Source organism: Canis lupus, chromosome 25 (genome assembly GCF_003254725.2).
Source record: "Canis lupus dingo isolate Sandy chromosome 25, ASM325472v2, whole genome shotgun sequence".
Classification (NCBI taxonomy): Eukaryota; Metazoa; Chordata; class Mammalia; order Carnivora; family Canidae; genus Canis; species Canis lupus.
In genome coordinates, this window is record NC_064267.1 from 37,958,956 (window position 1) to 37,978,787 (window position 19,832).

The following is a 19,832-nucleotide window of genomic DNA, read 5'->3' on the forward strand; positions in this document are numbered from 1 at the left end:
GTGTTCCCCTGCCTCTTTCTAATTTCTCTTTGTCTTCTTACTCCCCACTCTACCGTTTTTTTCTCTCCAAAGCTGGAAATATTATGATGAGCCTATAACTTCATTCTTTCATCCAGTAAGTATTGAGTAGCTACCACGTGCCAGGCATGGTTCTAGGTTCTGAAGACACAACCCTGAACAAGACAAAATCTATGTTCTCATGGAGATTACATTCTAGTGAAGGGACGCTAAGAAGACACAGGTAGGCAAATACATTTATTAGATAATTTCAGATGGTTTGAAGTAAAAATTAAAATAATAAAATAGTAAGAATAACAACAACGAGGCAGTATAGAGACACAGAGATAGCCACAAAGGGGATGGGGAGAAACATGAAGGAAGTAGCAATGGCAAAATGTGGGAAAAGAGTTGGGGGCAGAGTGTATATAAGTGCAATGAATGGGATGTGCCTGAGGAGCAAAGAAGGTCAGGATTCCCAGCATTGAGCAAGTGGAGTGCAGGAGATGAAGACGAATAGACTGGGCTTCCTAGGACCAGTCAGGAAGTTGGGACTTCATCCTAAATGTGATGGAAGGGTTTTGAATGTTGCAATGGCGTAAGCTGATTTATACTTCATAAGGACTATGTATTCTGGTGTTTGCAAAGTGGCTCAGAGGGGTGCACACGGAGGAGTGAGTGAAGAGTCTGTTACAGGAGTCCTGGTGAGAGAGGCCGAGGGTTTTCGTGGTTGAGACAGAGAAAAGAGGAGGGAGTTGGGATAGGTTTTGGAGAAGAGCTGGTAAGACTGACTTGTCCAGAGCATGGACAGTGAAAGAAGGGATGAATCAGGGATGACTCCTAGGCTTTCGTCTGTTTTGTGGGACGTCCAGGGCTCTCTCCACTGCTCCCCAGTGTGTTTCGGGAGGGAGTAGCCTCTTGTCTCGCATAAGCTGAGCTCATTTGGGTCTGGACATGGGATTTTCAATGAGGAACGAGGCTGGGCTGTAGATTTGGTACATGCAGAACTAGAAAGACACGTTGATCACTTCCTGAATCCTTTAGGTGGTGTCCTTTCTGTGTACAGGTGGTGGGTTACTTGGTATCTTTTGCCTCAGTTATCCTGCAGCTATGCCCCCACCTCCCTGGCTCCCACTTTGTGACTTCCTGTGTCCCTGGGCAGAACAGGGACCCCCATTCAGGGCAGGGCAAGCTTAGCAGACTTGGCTTGGACCCTGCTGGATGGGTCCCGCCCTTCACGCGTGGCCTCCTGGCTGGGTGAATTGAAAATGCCTTCCTGGCTTCTTGCTTCCTGCGCGATTGTCAGAACTGACTTCATGTGAGAGGCAGCAAAGAGCCAAGGCAAACTCGACCTGGAATCTAGAGTCCAGCCACCCAAGTTCTTTCCCACCTGGATTCTGACATTGGAACAAGTTTCCTCACTTCTCTGTGCCTCAGTTTCCTTATCTCCAGGAAGAGGATAGTGATGGTGCTTATTTCAAATGGTTATGGTGAGAAGTCGATGAAATATTGCATGAAAAGTGCTTCCAAGTGTGACTGGCATTTGATGACGGGACCTAAAAATAGCACTTGATAAGAGGCACTTGATGGTGAAAAAATGATGTCTAGGAAAAGTGCATTAAGAGCATTAAAAAGTTAGCTATTGTTTCTAATTTTATTGCATCTTCCATTAGCCTTGTTGATTCTGTTTTCCAAAGTAATTACAGTGTTAGCATGTGACTCTCTGGGATTCAGATGAGAGGATCACCTACTCAGATGCCCACAGGGGTGAGGCAGGTAACACAGATGAGGGGAGCGGGCCGGGGAGGAGCCAGAGAGCATGCAGTCTGATCTGCCCAAACAGGTTGCCACGGCTTGGCCACAGCGACTACTTCCATGCCAGTGGTGTCACATGCAAATTCTTCAAGCGAAGCTGGAAAGCCGGACTTCTTAGATAATATTTCTGGGCTTATAAATATTGGCAGTGAAACTGAAGATTTTCCAACTGCCTTGCCGGCTAAAAGAATACATGTTTTGTGTGTGTGTGTGGGGGGGGGGTGGGAGGGGGGGAGTAGATTTGGCCCATGGGCCACGAGTTTAGAGACTTTGATCCAGGTTACTGCAGATTAGTTGTGATCTCAGCTACAAATGGGATCCAGGAAAGGTACATTTATGAGGGGACGTTGGAAGCATGAGAGGCCAGGGTCAGCCAGGTGAACGATGCTCAGAAGCTCCCGTGGGCCTAGGAGACAGGTTGGGTGAGTGATGGAAGAGGATGCTGAAGAGATGAAGCACGTGACCCAAGGTGACCTGGGCATACTCCAGAACCTAAGGTAGGGCTGGTCTCAATGCCACAGATGTCTGTGCTTTGAATATACAGGTTGTTTTTACTTCCTTGGCAGTCAGGTTACACAGAGGTGGTATTGTTCAATTCCCACTGTTTCCTGGACCCGAGCTGCACCTGCTGTGCTTGGATATGGCATCATCCACAGTTAGGCAACTGCTTGCCTTTGTCTTGAGGCTCCTGTGGACCTTCTGTGATGCTGGCATTTTGGGGAAAGCATGAACAGGAAGACTGCTAGCCTTAGGTCACGTATGCCAGCATTCTCAACTGAGCTATAGAACAGGTGCAGAGATGGTGTGGAGCTTAGTTTCAGGGACTGGGACGATCACACAGTTGGTTATTGTTTTTATAATTCAAAAATGCTGACTTAAGGGTTTATGATATATTTTTTAAAGATTTTATTTATTTATGAAAGAAAGAGAGAGAGAGGCAGAGACACAGGCAGAAGGAGAAGCAGGCTTCCTGTGGGAAGCCTGATGGGGGACTCAATCCCGGGACCCGGAGACCATGCTCTGAGCTGAAGGCAGACGCTCAACCTACTGAACCACCCAGGTGTCCTGAGGCTTTATGGTATGTAAGGAATGCTTTTCCATCCACAGGCAGAGAAAAGCAAAGGACATAATTGGGGGGAAAAATAAAACCTTAATAATTACTACTCATTTACAAAATGAGACTCCAGCACTTAATGTCATTTAAAGGTTACAGGACAATATTGGTTCACCAGTGGTTCCTAACAGGGGCAACTTTGCTCCCCAAAGAACATTTAACAATAGCTGGAGACATTTTTTTTTTTCTCGCACAAGAATGAGAGCAAGAGACAGCAGGGCTGGGGAGGGACACAGAGAGAGAATCATCAAGTAGACTCCTTGCTAAGCATGGAGCCTGACCCGGGGCTCGATCTATAATGACCCATGAGATCATGACCTGGGCCGAAACCAAGAGTCAGAAGCTCAATCGACTGAGCCACCCAGGCATCCCACTGGAAACATTTTTGGTTGTCACAAGTGAGGGTGGCATTTGCTAGTATCTAGTGGATTGAGGCTAGGGATGCTTCAGAACATCCTACTGTGCGCAGAATAGTCCACCCACACCAAAGAATTGTAGAGCCCAACATGTCAATAGTGTCCAGGCTGAGAAATCTGCAATAGTTCGAACGAAAACAGTTCATAGGAGTATTAATGTAAGAAAGTAACTCTAGACATGAAATTAGGAGCCTGAATTAAAGGCTGCCATGCACTGGGTTATAGGCATGCATATGTGTGATCACAGCACATTGCTTTCTTCCTGAACTCTTAGCTAGATCAATCAAACTGATTATGTACGTATATATATGAAGCAACCTGCCTTCTCTTGTAACAAGAAACTTTTCACTATAAAGGAATTTAAATCTGTACATGGAAGCTCCCCATAGACAGATGTGATGATATCCAGGGCAATAACCATACAAACAGCCTGAAGGTGCAGCCTGAAGAACAAAATCTAGGGTCCTTCATCCTTCCAAATGGACGTACTGGTTGTGTCTTCTCCACCAACTGCTCCCAGGAGGTGATAGAGTTGATCCACTTTTTTTTTTTTTTTAAAGATTTATTTATTTATTCATGAGAGAGAGAGAGAGTGAGATAGGAGGAGGGAGAAGCAAGCTCCATGCAGGAAGCCCGACTCAGGACTCGATCCTGGGACTCCAGGATCTTGCCTTGGGCCAAAGGCAGGCGCTAAAGCCAAAGGCAGGCGCTAAACCGCTGAGCCACCCAGGGGCTCCCGATCCACTTTGACATCTTGCTCTACTGACAGATGCTTTCAATGTAAAGGAGACTCAAAGGCAGGTAAATAGAGGCTGAGACGTTTACACAATGAACATGCCATGGACTCATCACCCACGTCAAGCACAGTGTTTACTAGGTGGCACCCCTGGATCAAAGATGCAAATTATCATTTCCAAAGGAGAGGCCCTACCCTGAAGTTCAGACTGAGCTGTTGAAGACAGAGGGCAACATAGGGTGGCCAGGGAGGGCTGGGGCATTGAGAGGAAATGCTGAGTTTTGTGAAATGTCTGCTACAGACTGGAATCGAGATTGGTGTGTTTGATTTCTTTCTTCTTCTGCAAGGATAGCTTTGGTTTCTGCAATATTCTTGAAGAAATAAAGCATCTCAGTTTCACCGCAGAGGCAGGGGTGGGGTCTGGCATTTGGAATGAAATGTGCACATGACCTGTTAAACTAGGTAGACTTTTAGAAACAACCTCATTATGCAACCTGGAAGTCCTATCGCCCAGACAAACCAAACAGAAACCAAAACCAAACTGGCATGTTTACATGGGGTCATTAAAAAGTCTTATTAATTACGCTTAAGTGATGTACACATCCTTTTATTTATTTATTTTTTCAGGTTGATGCACCTTTCTCCTAGTTCCCATTGTTAGGCTTCTCTTTCCTTTGGCCTTAGACAAAAATATACAGAGTTTACATTTACTGAGTATTTACCAGATATTGTTAAAAGCACTTCATGAGGAACTACTGATTTACCTCTCGCTTGTGAAGTACATATTATTATCTAGTTTCCAAATAAGGAAACTGAGGCTCAGGGAAGTTAAATAATTTGTTAAAAATAATTTAGCTAATAATGAGAAACTGACATTTCAATCTAGGTTGTCTGGCTTCAGAATTTGGAACATAAATGTTACTTGTCTGAAATTAGGATTTAGAATTTTTCTAAGCCACAGGAGTCAGTTTTGCCAGGGAACTTTTGAGAAAATTGATAACTTGTTTTTTTCTGAGATGTCTTTGAATTCTCTTTACTGTCCATGGAGGAATGGAGTCCTTAATAGTTTCCAGATTTAGAGGCTTTTTAGGTGGCCATAGATAAGAAAACAGACTATGTTAGACAGGAATGGTTTGAATTCTATTTAAGCTGAATGACACTGGATAAGTTACTTACCTTCTCTGAGCCTTGGGTTCCTCATTAGTAAAGTAGATAATAAGATACACTTGAGTCCTAAGGATGAAATGATATAATTCAGGTAAATGCCTAAGGCAGTGCTTGGCACCTAGAAAGCGCCTAATAAATGTTAGTTCTTGTTTTTGCAGGGAGCCTAATGGCGGAATTATAGAATGTGAGTGGATTAGCAAGCAAACCTCAGATGAACATTTTAAAACTGTCAGATTAAATTCTGGCTCTACTACCAAAAATACAATGACCCTTGGATGATTATTTGACTTTTTGGAAACCTTAATTTATAAAGGACAGGTATTGAGTATTGTATGAACCCACAATATATGGCTATCTCTACCACTTACTAGATGGCACATTTCTACTTAAAAACAAAAACAAAAACAAAAACAGTACTAGTCAAGGGAGGGGCACCTGGGTGGCTCAGCTGGTTAAGCCACCCCTTTGATCTTGGCTCAGGTCATGAGATGGAGCCCCAGATTGGGCTCGCCCTCAGCAGGGAGTCTGCTTCTCTCTCTCTTTCTCTGCCCCTCCCCCTGCTCACGTGCCCTCTTTCTCTAAAATAAATAAATAAATCTTTAAAAAAAAAAAATACTAGCCAAAACAAAACCCAGGAAGAATCAGCTAAAGGTAAAACACCCAATGTGTCAATATTTCAATAGGTGGCAAACAGCTTTTGGTATCTTGGTGCCAAGAAACAGAATTACACAAGGAAGATGATGGGATTTATAAAGCTGGAAGAGGCTTTGGGGGATTACTTCTTACACCAACATAGTTAAAGGTGGTTCAAAATTTCACGCATGAGGCATGGCGTGAAAACTGAAGACTAGGGTGGCAAGGTGTGTCTCAGGTAACTTGAAAGCAGTGATAGTTTTCTCCTTGCAAAGTCTTCACAGAAGATGATTAGGGTCCTTTCCAATTCTGGGATTTGGTTGGAGTCTCACTCTTTCCCGCGGAATAAGATCCTTTTAAAATTAGGAAGGATCGCCCCCTAGAGGTCAAACTGAAGACAGACTGCAAAGTGGATTTGATTTCTGCAGGTGAGGACTTGAGAACTGAAAAGAAGTCTTCATTTGGGAGGAGAGGAGATGTTTTTAAATTTTGCAGAGGGCAAGGGATTTTACCGATGGGACTAATTAGCATGGTGCAGGTAATTAGGTAATCCAGCTCACTTCCCTTCTGATGCTTCCCCATTATAGTAATTAAATAAAACAACAAATATTTAATGACAAATCCCTCTTATAGCAGCAAGTTCAAGTGCAGTTAATAAAAACCCAGACAGCTCACCAGCAACGAACAGGTGGCGCATTTCCCTTCATTTGCCCCCACAAGAGTGATTGCTTTAACTATGGATTCATAATTTGGTTAGTTTGTCAAGACTGGACAAAAGGTATTAAAATGCCAGGTCCACTAACTTTGGCTTGTGCTCTTCTTAATATTGTCAGTTTATGAATGTCCTGAAATAAATGAATGAAGTGCAAAGAGTTAAGGGTGAGAAGAACATGGTCACAGCTGTGGGTGCTTGGGTGGAGCGCAGGAAGAATCCTTTTGAAAATACAATTGCAGTGACAATTAATAAAATATATTTATGAATGTTTGAACGGAGTTAAAACTGGCATCCAAATTTAAGCAGAATATTTTCATTCAAAATTTGCTTCCTTGTGAAGATGGCACTCACTCACTGAAGATGCTTGAATCGATCCACTTGGATCACTGACGATCCAATGCATTCATTTCAATATTAATAACTTTTAAGAGCTGGAAAGTCAGAGCAGTACAATTTACATCTAGTGAACAAGCCAATAATCAAATGTTGAAGTCATTTAATCTTTTAATATATGTGAACCTTTAATAAATTTGTAATAGATATGTAATGAAGCTTTGTAGTTAGTGTCACTTCTCTACTATTTACTGTCAATATGTTTAGAAAACTGCAAAAAATAGTGCCATTCAAGAAATGAATGGAAAACAAATGGATTCAAGAAAAGGAAAAAAAATTACCTTTCTTTTTAAGATGTTATGTTTTGGAATAGCTTTTTGGTTCCTCATTGAAAGTGAGCTGAAAGCTGATTGGATCTTAGTTGGCTGCTCTTTCCAGACCATCAATTTTAGGAGTCAGGCATAAAATTAGTAAGCAAGAGTTAGAGCATGAGTGAAGTACAACTCTGAAACTCTAAAAGCAGGATGTGAGGTTGACTTGAAAGATACAGCTTTTAAAACTCAGGATACAGATGTAGATAACCAGGAAGAAAAGAATATTCTCTGGCTAAACACAGAAATACTGGACCACTGACTTACATTGAACAAGATGCACAGAGAAGTACTTTTTGCATCAAGGATCTGAACTGTGTGTAGTTTTAAGGAACTAATTATTATTGCAACTGAAGTAACATGTTGACATATATTTCCCCCTCATTATATTCCTTATAAGGCCAGGTAAACAAAGGAAAGTATCGTTCAAAAATAATCTGAAATTGTCTCTGTTGATCTTTTTTTTTTTTTTTTGTCTCTGTTGATCTTAAAGAATGTTGAATGGAACGATTATCAACCTGAAATTTCAAACATTATCCTTTGGGGATGAAATCGCTTAGGATTTGCTAGGCATTTGAAGTTATGAAAAACATGATGGGTTGGTTGTGTTGTGATGTTGTCTTTTAGAAAAAGGAAAATAGTTATAAATTTAGTATTTAGTACTTATGAAAGGACTGACAAATTGAGCCTAACAAGCAAATACATACATACATACACATCACCCTGCATGTGACACATGGCACTATTTTTGCTCTAAGACTACTCAACTAACCTAGGTAGCATGGTAACATCGCTTGACCAATCAAATAATGGTTTAAGACAAAAAATGCATGATGTCATACACATGCAACCCCCAAACTTAAAAAATATCTTTTATTTTATTATATAGGCTCTACCCACAGAAGTGTAAGGTTCAGAACTCAATTAGAGTGGAGTACATTCTTATGACTAAGGTAATTCTCTCTCCTAATGGACAGTAGCATCTGCATCAATCCAGAATGTTTCATGTTGCAAAGACCTTTATGTCACAGGGCAGACCAGGGCCATACCCCAGTCTGATCAAGTTTGAGTTCCTGGCTTCTAGCATCCGATGTAGTTGTCAACTAGCTGCATATTTTCCTGAGATTTGCCTTCTACTGCAATTTGGCTGGCAAATTATTTTCTTGTGACTGTGTTTTTGGAGGATGCCCACAAGAATAACCTGACAGTTTTGACTTGAGAAGCACCTGGGGTTGTCTTCAGGATCTGAGGAATGAATGCAGGTGCCTCAGTATGGGTTAATGGGTTAACTTTGCCCAGAACAGCTCGTCAAATGTGGTGGTCCGATCACAAATTGATAGTCACTTGGTAGGCCGGACTAAGAACACACGTGGAAACCCAATGGCATTTGGCCCTGACCGGCAACTAGAGAAAAATATATAGCTATATAGGTATGTATAATTCAGTATATATAATTCTATTTTACTTTATTTTAGTTTTGGCAAAACGGAGAAATGAGGAAAGCATTTTATATTTCTCCTGAGTGCTTAACAGCCTATTGGTATTTGCTCAGTGGCAGTGGGGTGAGGGTAGAAGGTTAAGAAGGAGCAGTTATTGTGGGCTTAAGGAATCAAGAAGTCTGGAAAACTTCAACTTTTGTATGGAAGTGAGGAGAATTGGCATGAATGTTTTCTAGTGTACTGACTTTTTTTTATAGAAACTTTTTTATTGGTCCAGTAAAAGAGGATTGCCCACTGATTGCCCTGAAGCTAAAGTGTTATGCCAGCACATTTGTCTTTTAATAGTACTATGATATTGACATAAACAAGTGTGAATGTGCATGCACAAAAGAAAGTAACAAAGAGAAAAAGTGTATTAGTATTCGGAGAATGACATAATTTTCTTTTTTTCTGGAAAAGAGTCCCCTTAGAAATCCTCTGTAAGTTTTAGAAAAGATGGTCAGTTGATTGTGAATTGTTTGTTTTCAAGTAAAGAGTTAATTCTTTTGTTTGTTTCAAGTTTTTATATAGGTTCTAGTTCATTAATGGGCACCTGGGTGACTTGGTCGGTTAAGAGTCTGACTCTTGATTTCGGCTCAGGTCATGATATGAGTCATGAGATTGAGCCCTGTGTCAGACTCTGTGCTAGGTGTAGAGCCTACTTAAGGTTCTCTCTATGTCTCCCTCTATCCCCCACCCCTCACACGTGCTTTCTCTCAAAAAACTTCTAGTTGGTTATAAAAGAGTTCATTTCTGTTGGCAACGTGAGACTCAGACCCTAACTTCAGTATTCCATGAGTATTAAGGCTAATCACTTGGCGAAAGAATGAGACTCTAATTTGATACCCATCTCACACCCTTGCAAAGGTCTTTCCTCCCTCTCTCCGCTTTCAGGAATCAGAGATCAACAAAGTCTACTTGCTTCTTTTCATTCGGGCAAGATTTATCTAGAGAGAAGCTTTTCAAAAGAAGACATGAATCCCTCTCTTTACTCTCTTGTTATCCTGACCCCCATGGTTGTGCCTGGCTCCTTTTGCAATAGAGTATAATGATTGGAAGCTGCCTTCTAACTGAAGTGCAAAGCAGCAAGAAATGGTTACTGATGTGGTCAGAGATGTTCCTAGAAATCTATTAGCATTCCTATCAACTATCTCATATTTTCAGATATTTATAACTTGAGAGCAAAATGATTCATAGGCTCTATAACACGTTTAAAGAAGGTGGAAGAACTCAGGCATTATTTCAGTGGCTGAAAATACGCAGAACATTTTTTTGGTAAATCAAGGATGCAATTAGCAAAGATTGGCTAATCTTTCAAACTTTGTATTTTGAGAGTGAATTAGTTAAGTCAGTAAACACAAATTCATTGAATGTGGATGACGTTAAGAACTGATAAATAGATGCCATGAACAATAGATACAAAAGGATATAACATGGCAGTTATATGATTTTAGTGCTTATCTGCTATTCTTAGAAGATAAGCTTGGGTATGAATAAATATATACATATATATGTAGACATTCCATGACTTATGATGGTCAGATTTACAATTTTTTCAAAGTTACAATGATAGAAACCGTACACATTCACTAGAAAGTGTAGTTTATATTTTGAATTTTGATCTTTGATATGTGATGATTCTTGTGTTGCTACCAGTTGCTGGTCCCACTCAGCCATATGACCACAAAGGTCAGCAACTAAAACACTTCCAGCCATTCTGTACCCCTACCACCAGTCTGTTTTTCACTTTCAATACTTGTTCAATAAATTACATGAGATATTCAACCCTTTGTTATAAAGTAGCCTTTGTGTTAGATGATTTTGCCCAAGTGTAGGCTAATGTGAGTGTTCTGCGCACGTTAAGATCATCTACACTAAGTTATGATGTTTGGTAGGTTAGGCGTATAAACGCATTTTCCACTTAGGACAGTTTCCATTTATGATGGGTTTATCTGGACTTAACCTCATCGTAAGTTCAGGAGTTCTGTATACATGTTTATATAGTCTACCTCCAGACCATTGTGAAGCATATCTGTAGATATAAAATATGCTAATATTTTTTGATACATGGCTGCACAATGTATTATGATGAATGAAAATACATGCTTTTTCAAATCTGCAAAGGGATTAAAGGTTAAAGTAGAATAGAACATAAAACTATTCTCTGTTCATAAATTAGGTCTGAGTCTTCTAAGGCCACCAAAGCATTTTGTGAATCAAAATCAAGGAATTTAAAGGACTTTTAAATAGCGTTTAAAGTTCCTAGACAGAGGAGCAGAGAATGGAAGAGTCAGGCTTTTTGCTGTGAGAGTTCTATAGAATTTCTGAATCCCAACTGACAATGGTTATTGTAGTTAGTTTAGGGACAGACTTTTTAGTCCTGATGACGATTAGATATTACACTGATTACAGAAAATTAAAAACAGTGATTGAAAAACCTGCATCATATTCTTTCTCCCTGTTATTTTAAGTAGGAATGTATAAAAACCTGCCCAAAGCCACTGGTAGCAGAAAAGTAGGGTGAATATAATAGATCATACTGGGGGTCTGCTGAGACATTTTTGCATTCCTTTTTACTGCTTTGAATCCACTTCTTTGTCACTCTGCTTGTTCTCCAACAGTCTATGATTCTTTCAGAGGTCTGCCCTTGGGCTACCGGATGCCTTTGCCTGTGCACAGAATTTCTACTCTCTGACTGACAGGTGCAGGAGTACGGAGGTCCCAACTCCCGCTTCAAATGGGAACCACTCTGAGGTGCAGATGACCCTCCAGAGCAAGCCAGCAGGGTCAGGCTGATCCCATGTCTCTGGACTCTGCCTGGGATTGTACCTGGCTGGGCTTCCTCCTTTCTCTTAACCACATTCCCCACATCCTCAATCAATTCCTTGCACATGAATCCTTGTTTCAAGGTCAGCTTCTGGGAACCAGAGCTGAGACCATGAAGGAACAAAGGGAAAGAGATGAACGGATTTACAAAATTGCATGGTTTCTCGGAGTGTGCTTGTTTTGGACATTTGTTAACATTTTATTAAGTCATCATGTGACTGCAGCAAGGGAAATTGTTTCAAAAGGAAATCACAGTTTAGTGGCTCTGTTTCCTATCTATGGCTCTGCTTGTTATCACTAGGAACTTTACATATATGATTGTTAATAAACATAGTGGAGAAATTTGGCTATTTTAGTGTCAAATGAAAGAAATATTATTTAACCTGGCCAAAAAGAGAATATATTATCTGCCCACATATCTGAGAAGTCAAGCAGTGGCATTTTAGGGACAGTGAAATCCAGATGCTAAACATCATTAATTATGTTTGTCTCAGTTCCTGGTTCTCCATGTTTGCTTTATTCTTGGGCAGGTTCTCCCTTGTAGTGACAAAGATGGCATCACGCCAGCTTAGCACCTTCTGGGAAAACACTTCATCTTTCCCAGTTCTAATCTACCATTCTAATAAAGATGTTCTTTGCAATTTCTTGGGTCACTGGCCCATCCCTGAACCTGTAGTTGTGGCCTAGAAAATGGAATGCACCTTTTGGCTAATTTGAATCACATGTTCATTTCTAGAGCCTGGGGGATGGTTGAGGATGGGATCAACTCATCGAATCATGTGGCCTAGGAGTTGGGAAGGGACAGGTTCCTGAAAGAAGACCAGGTGCTGACTTCCAAAATGGGGCTGGATGTCAGCCAGGCTAAAACAATAGATGTCTCCTACCACCTGATAAAATCTAATGGGCTTTTGAACCTGTTTTTTTTGGAAGAGGGAACAATAAAATGTGCCTTACTTTACTATACAGGATTCAATTCAATCCCTAGAATAAACATTAAAAGCTATAAAGGATTTGCAAAGGTGGGGTAAGATTCTAAGTTGTCTTTCTCAGGTCTGTGACTAAGGGACTATGGAGGGAGATAAATCATACCCAATTTTCTTTATCGTACCAGATATTAACTCCAATATGATTTTCAAGGAGTTTGGAGACTATTTTTTTGAGTCTTGCAAAAGGTCAGGCTCTGACCATATGCTGATGACCCTCGCTGGAAGTTTCTATAACTTCTTGAAAAACTTGAGTGCTTTAGACAGTTATCAGTCCCTACCATACCAGCCAAGGAATGCCGCATCTGAGAGCTTTCAGACTTTGGCAAAAAGTTACCAAAGAGTTCATGGCAGAGCAAGTACCTTAGCTCTCACTTACTCTCTTTGATAAGAGTTTAATTTTCAGCAGATAATCTGCAGAGTGGATAATTTGCTGGGAGATAATGAGAGTAGACACTGTTACTTGGAGAATTGCTCTTGCACGAATTGACTTACTTTTTAATAGTGGGTCTTTTCTTTCTACGGAGCGCCACATTATGGGAGGACATGGAGAATTTAATTAAGTTAAACAATAAACTCTTTAAATTACTTTTAATTTCCAAGAGATTCAACAATTCTATTAGTCGAGGTATAAATGAGTAAATAAAACCTTGGAACAATTGGAAAAGACTTCTACAAAGGCAAAGATTAGAAAAGACTTAGTACCCTGGAGCATAAGTAATATAATTAAATGCAGCATTTAAAAAAAAGCAGTTGTCTTCTACAGCAGAAGAAAGCACCAAGGCAGTGGCCTGGTTTCCTCAAAACTTTCAGACCCTGAGTGCATTAGCAGGATTTGCATAATTGTTCTATTTCTTACACTCCGTAAAATTCAGAAAACATAGCAGATCATTTCTCTTTCTAACATATAAAAACATTTTGAAAAGGCCAATTCTTTTCTTAAAATGATATTTATATGTCTCAACCTAGAGTGAAGGTAGAAAGGAGACACACACTCCTAGTGCTGTGGGAGACAGTGGAATATAATCAGAGTTAATGGCTATCATTTATTAGGGCTTATAAGTGCCAGACAGTGTGCTAAGGACATTTCCTGCATTTTCCTCTTTAAAATCTGTACAACCTTGAGAGATGGGTATTTGTGTCCTTCTAAAATTCCTATGTGGAAGTCCTAACACGCAGTGCCCAAGATTGTGATTGTATTCGGAAATAAGTCATTGCAGATGTCATTAGTTAAGATGAGGTCATGCTGGAGTAGGGTGGGTCCCTAATCCAATATGACTAGTGTGCTTATAAAAAGGGGAAAATTTAAATGCAGACATCTGTGGAGGGAGATGGAGATGAAGGCAGAGATCCACAAGCCAAGGAATGTCAAAGATTGACGGCAAACCACCAGGAGCTAGGAGACAGGCATGGAACTGACTGTCCCTCACAGGCCTCAGAAGGAACCAATGCTGCTGACACCTCGATCAGGGACTTGAGGCCCCCAGATCTGTGAGACAATAAATCCCTATCACTAAGCCACCCTGTGTGTGGTGTTTTGTTATAGCAGCCCCAACAAACTAAGTCAGTAAATTATGCTCCCCGTTTTATAGATGAAGATTCTGGGGCTCAGAGGAATAAATGTGCCCAAAGTCCAACAGCCAGCGAGTGGCAGAGCAGGGGCTGGATCTAGGCTGTTCCAATACTGTGTTTTTAAACTCCTCCAGTGTTTTCCAAAAACTGGTTCAAGGGCCACTTGCGATGGTTGTTAAAAGTGCAGATTGGGGGTTTTTACCCCAGACTCACTGATATGAAACTGGAGGAAATGGGGCAATATGAAATCTAAATAAACACCCTTCTTACTGATTTTGCTTCTGCAATTAGAATCCTCCAACCTCTTCGCTATGATCTACTGAATTGGGGTGATGGAAGTCCTGAGGGATGCTGATTTGTTTGTCAATTAAATGTTGGGCAAGTTTTTACCTGGACGTAAGATTCAGTTTTTTTTTTTTTTTTTTAATGAGGACAATACAAAGTCCCTTGAAAAGGAAAGTTAAAGAATCGTAAAGGGTTTTTAGAAAGGTAAGCTAATGTTACAGGGTGTCTTCATTCAGGTCATCTGAGTGAGGGACATGGAGGACGATGTTACTTCAGTGCAAATCCTCCTCATTTGTCTCGAAAGAGTTAAAGCTGAGTTATCAGTGGTTATACTTCAGAACAATTTGGTTCTGTTTTATCAAAGTCAATGCTTTGCCTCACTGCATGGTGAGAAATTCCTCTTCTCTTTGCACACCATCAGGTACTGTGCTTCTCAGCAAGTTGTTCAGATTGTCTGAGTTTAAGGTGAACCTGGAAAAGCAGAGGGTCATTTGCTTGATTATATTGTTATTTACTCCTTCATACATAGAATAATTAATGCTTCTTTTTTTTTTTTTTTTTTTTTTTAGATGAATGCACTTTCTCTTTGCGTAGAGAAGAATGAGGGTAGGCCAAGGCCTCCAGGAGTGGGGGGCTGCCAGTCATTGATGTGGACTCTCATATTGTTGCAGGCACTGTAGATGGTGAGGTTATATTATTATATTATTATTTCTGTCCTAGAGAGTCTCAGGATCCTTCCTTACCCAGATTCACTGACACATGTACGTTGGTTGTGTCAGTTCATTATTGCTGCTTAACAAAACACAACAAGGGATCCCTGGGTGGTGCAGCGGTTTAGCGCCTGCCTTTGGCCCAGGGTGCGATCCTGGAGACCCGGGATCGAACCCCACGTCGGGCTCCTGGTGCATGGAGCCTGCTTCTCCCTCTGCCTGTGTCTCTGCCTCTCTCTCTCTCTGTCTGTGACTATCATAAATAAATAAAAATTAAAAAAAAAACAACAAAATTTAGTTGCTTAAAAGCAATGACCTCTTATTTTTTTTAGGTTTCTAGGGGCTGGCTGTGCAGATCCTCTGTTGGTTTTGTCTGAGCTCATTCATGCGATGGCATTCAGCTAGAAGGGAACTGGGCTCAAAGTCCAAGATGGCCTTACTCACATACCTGGCATTTGGATCTGGCCATGGGCTGCGGTGCCTTGATTCTCCTCCATGGTCTCTCATCCTCCACTAAAGCTACACTAGCTTCCTCATGTGGCAATTTCAGGAGAGTTTTCCAAAAGGCCAAATGTGGAAACTGCAAAGCCTTTCGACGTCTAGGGGCTGGGACTTGCATAAAGTCACCGTCAGCAAATTCCATTGGTTAAAGCAAATCACAAGACCAGCTTCAGCTCAGGAGGTGGAAAGATAGACTCCAGTTCTGGGTGAGAATCAGTGTGGGATGGGAGGAATTTCTGGCCTTTAAACGGTCTACCACAATGACAATATAAGAGGTTGCCTTTATTGTTTAGGTGATTTGGGTACTTCAATTCCAAAGACCATTGCTAGAACTGTGTGAAAGGTCTACTTGTAACAACAACAACAAAATTCAAATTTCAGTGGAATCTACTTTTAGCAATAACTAGTTAAGCTTCTTCATAGAGCAAGTTAAAGAGCATTCACAGATTATTGGATTGAAAGAACATGTTGCGTATCACCTTTAGGCAGAGGTGAAAGATAAAAGTGTACTTTCAGTTAAACATCGGCCTTCGGCTCAGGTCATGGTCTCAGGCTCCTGGAATGGAGTCCCGGGTCCAGCTCCCTGCTCAGCAGGGTGTCTGCTTCTCCCTCTCCCTCTGTTCCTCTCCCCTGCTTGTGCTCTTTCTCTCTCTCGAATAAAAATAAAATCTTAAAAAAAAGGTGTACTTTCTTTTGCAGACTCTTCATACCTGATGTAATTTAGGAAAGTCCTACTCAATATGTGGCCTATGTACTAGAAGCATCAGTGTCACTTGAGAAATTGCTAGAAGTGTACATTTTTAGGCTCTACCCAAGACCTACTGAATTAGAATCTCTAGGGTGGGGCCCAGGAATCTGGACTTTTAACAAACTCTTCGGTGATTCTGATGCTCGCTAAAATTGAGAAGTACAGATCTAAGATCAGACCTCTTCTTAGATAAAAGCACTAGATTAGTGATACTTTTCTCAAATCTGTTCCCTTTTCCATAGATTCAGAGTTAATCCAGTGACCTATAGGAATGAATTAATTTAACAAAATCATCTAGTCTCTCGAAAGGTTTGAATCCAAGGAACCATTGGAAATGATTCTTAATTAATATTTTTCTGCTTCTATATATATATTTGAGAAATCAGTAATCAGAGATGGCATATTGTTTGTACTGATTCGGGATGAGAGGCATTGCACAGGATTGTTCCAAGAGGGCACTTTATAAACAACTGAGCACATTGAGCTTTGGGAACATATGCAGAGCTCATTTTGCTTAAAGGCAAAACAAATATAACCTGGCAAGGCCCAACCAAATAGCATTATGCTTTCGAAAGGAACTTAAATGGCAGACAGCTGTTTGTATTCATTTTATAAAGGAGGGATTTAGGCTTACTCACAAAAGTAAACATGATATTATTATTCAGAGTCTTTGCTTTTTCTTTTAAGTTATGAAGAGTTCAGTTATTGAAGTAGGAGAAGCACATCACAGCCAATAATGTTTCTAGAAAAATCACTTTAAAGAAAGGTGATTATACATAGCATTAATAACAATAGCTACTGTTACATTCTTTTTAAAACATTTATTTTTATTTTTTCATTGAAGTATGATTTTTAAAAAAGATTTTATTTATTTATTCATGAGAGACACACAGAAAGAGGCAGAGACACAGCAGAGGGAGGAGCAGGCCTCTCGCAAGGAGCCCAGTGTGGGACTCGATTCCGAGATTGGGATCACACCCTGAGCCAAAGGCAGATGCTCAACCACTGAGCCACCCAGATGTCCTTGAAGTATGATTGACCTACAACATTATATTAGCTTCAGGTGTATGATACAGTAATTTGATATTTGTATTTGTTGCAAAATGATCACCACAGTAAGTCTAGTTAACATTTATCGCCGTACATAGTTAGAGAATTAAAAAAAACCAGAGCATTCTTGAAAGGATTTTTGTTAATTAAGGGATGAGTATCCCTATTTTAAATGAGGCAGTTTTCTCAGATGTATGCTTAGTTTCTCAGGAATCATGGTAAGTTCCTCTGATGTTCATAAGTTTCAGCCCCAACATTACCATGACCTCGTTATTGTTCACCGATTGTCCAACTATTCGCAGGCTGCCTCTACTCAAACTTGGAATCATGGAAGATTGTACCAAGTAGTGCAGAGTTAACTTTCACTCAGCAATCTAGTAGAGTTTGAAGATAATTGTTAATTTTGACAAATGGTATGATAAACTGAAAAGCCTAGTCTCCAGATTTGTAGCTCCTCTCAAGAGGTGAGATTGATCTGCCCTCCCCTTGATTCTAGGCTGGCCTTGAGACTTGCCTTGACCAAAGGAATGTGGCAGAAATGACACAGTGAGAGTTCTATTGCCTAAATCTTAGCTTCCTCTGTGTTCTTTCAGGATACACCCTAAGACCACCAGCTAGGGAAGCAGTTGTCTCCGTGTTGGAGGACAAGATGCCACAGAGAGGGAAAGTAAGGCACCCTACTGGACAGCTATACCAACTGCCTGGCATTTGAGTAAAGTCATCTTGGACCTTCTAGCCCAGAATGCCTTTCAGCCGAGTGCAGAGCATGAGAAAGCCCTGGCAAGACATCAGAAGAATTGCCCAGCTTTGGGATGCCTGGGTGGCTCAGTTGGTTAAATGTCTGACTCTTGATTTCAGCTCAGGTTATGATCTCAGGGTCGTGGAATTGAGCCTTGTGTAGGGCTCCATGTGCAGTGGGGAGTCTGCTTGGGATTCTCTCTCTCTCTCTGTCCCTATCCTCAGCTCGTGTGCTCTCTTTCTCTTTCAAATAAATAAATCTTAAAAAAAAAGAACAACCCAGCCATCTCACAGTATTGTAAAAAGTAACACATTACTGCTATTTCAAGCCACACAATTTTGGGATGACTTATTATTCAGCCATAGCTGACTTAGACAGAATCTTGGATGCTACTATCACCTCTCCACTCTCCTTCCTACCCAAACATGCCTGAGAGCAGACAACACTATTTGTTATCCCAGCTGGCATTTCTTCACCTTTCTCAGGACTCTGCATTTCTCATTTCCCATCCAGTTTCCCAGTAGCACTCCCCCCATCTCCCCTGAATGACCTATCCTGGAGACACTTCTCAAGTCTCACTTCCTTTATGTCTTACCATCAGATTCTCACTGGATGTGGAGTTCAAAAGGAATTTTGAACGGGATTACAATGGCTCTGGTTGGATTAATTTATGATGGTTCGTTCATTCCTTCCTTGAATAATGATTTCTGCTTTCTCTCCTTTCCTTCAGCCTAGTTCTCTTAAGTTTTCATCTGGTATCCTGTGTTAATTCTGGTGAGATTCAACTCCCTTCCTGGGAGCTAATGGAGGAAAACCTATAATGTTTTCAAATATCTTTGACCTCAAATGATTTCATCTTTGAAGGCAGATTGTAAAGAAGACTCCTGCTGTTAAGAAAATGTCCGTTGTCTGATTCTCTTCATTAGAATGTAAATTTCATGAGGCCATGGAACTTCGTTTTCTTGAGTGTTTTGAATGAGTGCACATTCAAAAAGATTATAAAATAGGAATGAAAAAAATCCGCTCACCACTTAGAACTCTTACTATTTTTTTTAAAAGATTTTATTTATTTATTCATGAGAGACACACACACGCAGAGAGGCAGAGACAGAGGCAGAGGGAGAAGCAGGCTCCATGCAGGGAGCCTGACATGGGACTCGATCCTGGGACTCTAGGATCACACCCTGGGCTGAAGGGAGGCGCTCAACCTCTGAGCCACCCAGGCATCCTGAACATTAACTAGTAATACCTCAAAGTATATAAAAACCAATGAGTTAAATATTGGGCTAACCCCCCCTTGTAGAGAGTAACAATCATCCAGTGTGGAAATCGCTCACCCTTTATTTATCTAGTCTTTTTTGAACACCACTCTGTCCCAGGAAACAGAGAAATGGTAGAGAACAAGGCAGACACACTGCCTGCCCTCATGGGGCTTAGGAACTAATGAGGAAAACAGGGAAAAACAACTGGACTGACCAAATGATTGCATATCAGCATAAAGATCGCAAAGGAAACGAAGAAAGGGCTGAGAATAATGGTGGGAGGTCCGGGGGCAAACCTGGCTGACAGAATGACATTTCAACTGGGATCTTAGGGGTAAGAATAAAGGAACTAAAAAAAAAAAGAATAAAGGAACTACACAA

At 40.8% G+C, this 19,832-nt stretch overlaps 1 long non-coding RNA gene across 20 annotated transcripts in view; it reads left to right on the forward strand.

Annotated features, from left to right (window-relative positions):
- Positions 1-19,141, forward strand: part of LOC112669807 (uncharacterized) — a 63,490-nt gene extending 44,349 nt beyond the window's left edge. For 17 of the 20 annotated variants that reach the window (XR_003142559.3, XR_003142556.3, XR_004818408.2 and 14 more), the window contains 3 exons: positions 73-241; positions 15,011-15,124; positions 15,484-16,295. This is a non-coding gene — a long non-coding RNA (uncharacterized LOC112669807). The other 3 variants (XR_004818391.2, XR_004818442.2, XR_007405847.1) reach the window with 3 other exon arrangements.
- The last annotated feature ends 691 nt before the right edge of the window (positions 19,142-19,832 follow it).